At 39.9% G+C, this 5,933-nt stretch overlaps 1 non-coding gene across 1 annotated transcript; it reads left to right on the top strand.

The window, feature by feature from the left end:
- The first annotated feature begins 395 nt into the window (after window positions 1–395).
- Trnat-ugu (transfer RNA threonine (anticodon UGU)) lies at window positions 396–470 on the top strand. The gene has a single exon. It is a non-coding gene; the product is annotated as a tRNA-Thr (tRNA).
- The last annotated feature ends 5,463 nt before the right edge of the window (window positions 471–5,933 follow it).

Genomic DNA, 5,933 nt, shown 5'->3' with positions numbered 1-5,933 from the left:
CACACACATCCATGCTCGAGGCAGGATTTGAACCTGCGACCGTAGCGGTCGCGTGGCTCCCGACTGAAGTGCCTACAACCGCTCGGCCACATCGGCCGGTCTATCATGTATTCTAGAAGAGCTGCACGGTCGTCAGTGGCGCCTGTTCTTTAAAGAACAGTTACTATCTTCATATCTATGGTTAAACGTTACCCAGCCACTGACCTTCGTCTGTGCGAATGCGCACAGGTTGCCGGAACTCTTACGGTCATCGTCACCTTAGTGTGAGCCAGTAATGAGTGGATGGACAAATACCTATTAAGTACATTACGTAATCGGATTGTGGGCAGTTGGGGATGTGAGTCTCACGGGAAGCGTGCGAGGGATAAATTCCTGCAGTCGTGCTGTTCATTTGTGCCCTCGATGGCTCAGATGGTTTGAGCGTCTGCCATGTAAGCAGGAGATCCTGGGTTCGAGTCCCAGTAGGGGCACACTTTTCAGCTGTCCCCATCGAAGTATATCAACAACACCTGTCGGCAGCTGAAGGTTTCAATTAATTATCAGTTGTGAAGGTGATTCGATGAACCCTTTGCCAGGCACTTAAATGTGTTTTGCAGGGTATCCATATAGATGTAGATGATAACTCGTCCCGTGTCGCACGTGCTCAAAATGATTCATACTGCAGAATGCATGCAAACATACTCACCGAAAATACGGACGAATATCAAGTGCAGGCTCCCGAGTGCTGCATATCCAACTTAGACAGATCGGCTTTTCCTGCCAAGAAGAACAGGAAGTTGCTGTCTAGGAACAATCAGAGGTAGAGGAAGGGTTGATAAATACTCCTTGAATTGCAGACTAAACGTAAATAACGAAAATACATTATTGGTAAAAATTGGTCAAAACATAATCGTTTGCCCTCCGTATTGGATTAGCTGTTTTGAATATTGAAAATCTGACTTCAGATTCGTTTTCAGCGACATTAAGAATATATATGTAACACTCAGTTCATGCAAATCAAAGTAATAATATAACTAAATGTTTTCCCTAAACTTTGAACACTTTTTTTTTCGAGTAACGATTTTCTCAGAACGGCATGCAGCATAAATTAAAAGTTGTTCGATCTCTTTAACTTCTACCTCAGACCCCTAAAAGTATACACTTTTCTTAGGAACTTATAGCTATAATATGACATTTGTTAATATTAACTCATTTTTGTGTAGGCATAAGGAGTGAAACAAATCCCCAAAAATCGAACTCAAAGTTCGAATTAGCACTAAATCGTTAAATTTAAGGTTGTTTCATTGCGGTTAGGTATGCGCTCCCATAAATTTTATGTATTATCGACTGATGTTATCCATTTTCAATTTCAGAGAAATAATGTAGTATCAACTGATGTTACCCTTTTTTGAATTCAGGTAACATCTGAGGTGCCACACTGCACGCACTCTGCGTACTGAAGTCTTGCAGGCCCTTGATCAAATCATAATTACGGGCGCCATTTTTTATTGAAAATCTAAAATTAAGCTCATAGTATTATCACTCGTAATTCCCAAACAGATCCTTCGAATGTATTTTCATTGTCTCAAAAAAAATTTCAAATGTACCCTTTTTTGCTCATTTGTATGAGAACCTGGCCGTAACGCCGGAATATAGTCACGAGATTTTTTTTCAGAGACGCTGTACGTTCGTGAGAAGACTTTCGTTCTGCGCGTGTCGAAGGACATTCCTCAGATATTACTGTGTATGTGTGCTACTCAGTCGTGCCATTTAAGCGTACATCTTTGCATAGTTTTCCTTTCACGATGTAAACAGTGTTCCGCTCAGTTGCTAACTGACCAGTGAGTGGTTCCGAAGGTGTCGGATGTGCGGTGCGTTCGGTCTGCTAGGACAACAGCAGACTGGCGTGGTGCGATGGCAGAAGCAGACACTGAGGGAGCTAGCTGCTGGGACGCCAGCGAACAATTTATGCCAAGTAAGACGAAGAGGACTATTCTAAAATTACGAGCCGTCTCAAAAGTGTTTACCATTGGTAAATCTTGCTGTTGAGTCTGACAAAACTGGCAGTTTTGCCTAGAGATACATTAGAGAGAGATACAGGAAATCCCCCCACGCCCCTCAATGAATTTTTGGTTGTGATGACAGGCCGATTGGTAGTGTAGCCCGTGATCTAAGTTAGGTTGGAAGGTGGTAATTTGATAGAGAGTTCTTTACGCCAACGATTATGAATGCCGACTAAACGTTGTGCGAGCAGATTGCCCTGTAGCGTAGCCTACTGTTTCCGTCCGCGCCACATTTAACACACTTTCTCTAACTGTGTACAAAAGTCTCACAACAGCCACGATAACTACGTTTCTGGTGGGGGGAGGGTAGAGTCCACTATGTAACTTTCACTGCAAATATTAGTAACCGCATAAACTAACCGAAATAGAAGCGTAATTTTAACTATATTTCCTTTTGTGGGAAAATAATGGTTCTCCTCTTTCGGCAGCAACTGTAATATGTAGGCGACTTATTAGTTGTTTTTAACTCTGAATCATGATCTCAATAGACGCAGTGCTTTTTTTACGTTACTTGATTTGTGGTCTATAGTAAACAATGCAACGAATTGGTAAATTCTTTGAAGTTTCACGTGTGTTACATAGACGACGTCTGCAATGTTCGTAAGGCCAAGTTTGCATATATTCGGTGTCTGTTTTTTTGGCCATGTACTGTATAATTAAGGGGAGGAGGATTATGTTCAAGGAGCAGTGCATTAGCAGTCTATGGAGAAATTGAGAATTTGGATCTAAAGAACGGCATGCTCGGGCAGTTCGTGCTATTCTGTTGACCACTGTGTAATTCGGACACAGTGATCATTGCCTCTCCCTAGTAACCAGGGGACTCGGGTGCTAATCCTGGTCTGGCACAAATTTTCAACAGTGCCCATTGACTAAAGTCTGTGCCCATTGTCAGCTAATATCATTGTTTCGGTGTTAAATTGTATTTTGTTCACGATACGTCGTTTAGCTTTTTCATGGATAACAGCTTTGAAGCGTACAGGTTATATTGATATTCGCTCGTCGTTACTCCAAGGCAACTATAGCGATTTATAAATACAGTTGTAGTTTGTATTAAGCCTACATACGTAATTGTGTCCTGTGTTTCTTTACCAAGAACTACTTCGTAAGTAATTCCCCTGTAGTGGTATTTTGTTTTAGTATTTTGTTTAAATATTTATAGACTGCAGGCTTGGATGAAATATGAAACACATGTCCGAAGTTCCTGTTGATACTGAGGATACTGTTTCATCCGTACTAGGGGCCAAAAAATTTCATCTAATACAGAAGGACACAATTTGTCTCGAGATTTAGCAATTTTTCGTAATAGAGGCCTTGCTTCGATATATTTTTCTCTAATTCTTGTTTGGATTTAATCTTGAAACACACTAACTCTTCCACCAGTTATTCGATATGTGGTTTCATTCCTTTCGTAGCCTAGAGTTCTTAAACGGTCGATAATATTAATAATTTCCTTTCTCAATTTTATTTTCTGTAAAATCTCCTGCTTATGGTTATTGCTAACATGTTTCATGTTCTCACTTTTATTATTTTTATTTTTCTAGTTTTGTGACTGGTAGCCCAATTTTCTTTGAATCTGGTACCTAATTCTGAAATAGTAACAGATGAAGGTCAAGAGAAGATTGCGATCTATTTGAGGAGAGTGGCTTGGAGATTTTTTATAATAGACGTACACAGGTCATGGGGATCCTTACCTATATAAATTTACTTCGAGTGTGATGTAGCCCATTCTCTTGTCATGATCTCGGCTGTATCGTAGCGCATTGTCTCGGTTAGGTTGGAGATTTTTCTTGAGAGTTGCCGAAGTCAACGAAAGTGATTACAAAGTAAAGACTGTGCTAACAGAACGATCTGTAGCGTAGTCCAACACGTTCTTTCTGTCCTTTTAAAGCCTCTTTGAATTAAAAATAACTAAAGCTGCAAGATACAATCACAAAAACTGTGTTACGTAATAGAGTAATCCCAGACTATTGTGGTGTAAGTTGTGTGCATACACCATTTTTTTTTTTCAATGAGTATACATTATTTTACTCATTTGCTGGGTTTCAGTTTTCCGCGTTTTCCGGCGAAAAACCTTTTCCTGTGAAGGGCCCATTAGCTTGTCGGTTATATTCGTGACTTTCTCGACGGTCAGTAATTTCGTGACAGTTCATCCACCGGCGTCATTGTTAACATCGAATGTAGATTTAAGTATTAGGAAGGCTAATATGAAGCTAATGCATGAGTGGGTCTAATAATTAATAAAAATAAGAATGCGGGTAAGCTACTACAAACAGCATAGTGAACGCATTGTTGTGGCCAAGATAGCCACGAATCCCATGCCTACCAAAGTCGTAAAAGAAGTCCGCAGACGATGAAGAAATTGATGGAATGTGTGATGAGATAAAAGAAATCATTCAGATAGTGATGGGAGATGAAAATTTAATATTAATGGGTGACTGGAATTCGACAGTAGGAAATCGAAGAAAAGGAAACGTAGTAGGTGAATATGGAATGGGGGTAAAAAATGAAAGAGGAAGCCGCCTGGTAGGTTTTTGCACAGAGCATAACTTAATCATAGCTAACACTTGGTTCAAGAATCATGGAAGAAGGTTGTATATGTGGAAGACACCTGGAGATACTGCAATATTTCAGATAGATTATATAATGGTAAGACAGATTTTTAGGAACCAGATTTTAAATTGTAAGACATTTCCATGGCCAATGTGGACTCTGATCCCAATATATTGATTATGAACTGTAGATTAAAACTGGAAAAATGTGGGAATTTAAGGAGATGGGACCTGAAAGAACTGACAGAATCAGAAGTTGTAGAGTGTTTCAGGAAGAGCATTAGGGAACGATCTACAGGAATGGAGGGAAAGTAATACAGTGTGATGGAGGATCTGAGTGGTGTACTGTCAAGGGGGAGGGGGTTCCTCAGGGATCAGTGTTGGGGCCGCTCCAGTTCCTTATTTATATAAATGATATGCCCTCAAGTATTATGGGTAACTCTAAAATATTTCTGTTTGCTGATGACACTAGCTTGGTCGTAAAGGATGTTGTGTGCAACATTGACTCTGTTTCAAGTAGTGCAGTACATGACCTCAGTTCATGGCTTGTAGAAAATAAACTAACGTTAAATCACAGTAAGATTCAGTTTTTACAGTTTCTAACACACAATTCAACAAAACCTGACGTTTTAATCTCACAGCATGGGCATATGATTAGTGAAACTGAACGGTTCAAATTCCTAGGTGTTCAAATAAATAGTAAGGCTTTGTGGAAAGCCCACGTTCAGGATCTTGTTCAAAGACTTAATACTGCCATTTTCACTATTCGAATGGTACCGAAAGTAAGTGATACTTCGACAAGTAAATTAGTCTACTTTGCTTATTTCCATTCACTTATGTCGTATGGTATATGTTTTTGGGTAACTCTTCCCATTCTAGAAGGATATTTTTGGCTCAGAAACGGGAGGTTCGGGCAAAAAGTGGTGTGAGTTCACGATCCTCCTGTCGACCTCTGTTCAGGGAGTCTGGGTATTTTGACATTGGCCTCTCGATATGTATATTCCTTATTGTCGTTTCTTGTTACCAATATTAGTTTATTTCCAACAATAAGCAGCTTTCACTCGGTTAATACTCGGCAGAAATCAAACCTCCATTTGGATCGGACTTCCTTAACTCATGTGCAAAAATGTGTGCAGTATACTGCTGCATCAATTTTCAATAAGCTGCCACTCGAATTCAAAACTCTTAGCAGTAATCCACGCGCTTTCAAATCGAAACTGGAGTGTTTCCTCATGGGTCACTCCTTCTATTCTGTCGAGGAGTTAATTGAAAAATTAAGCTGATTCTCATTGTACTGCTGATAGCGTTTGCTTAAACTTATCCACTGATTTTCTCTCAGGTT

The sequence above is a fragment of the Schistocerca gregaria genome, unplaced genomic scaffold, assembly GCF_023897955.1.
Source record: "Schistocerca gregaria isolate iqSchGreg1 unplaced genomic scaffold, iqSchGreg1.2 ptg000198l, whole genome shotgun sequence".
Classification (NCBI taxonomy): domain Eukaryota; kingdom Metazoa; phylum Arthropoda; class Insecta; order Orthoptera; family Acrididae; genus Schistocerca; species Schistocerca gregaria.
This window is presented reverse-complemented; position numbering and strand designations above follow the sequence as displayed.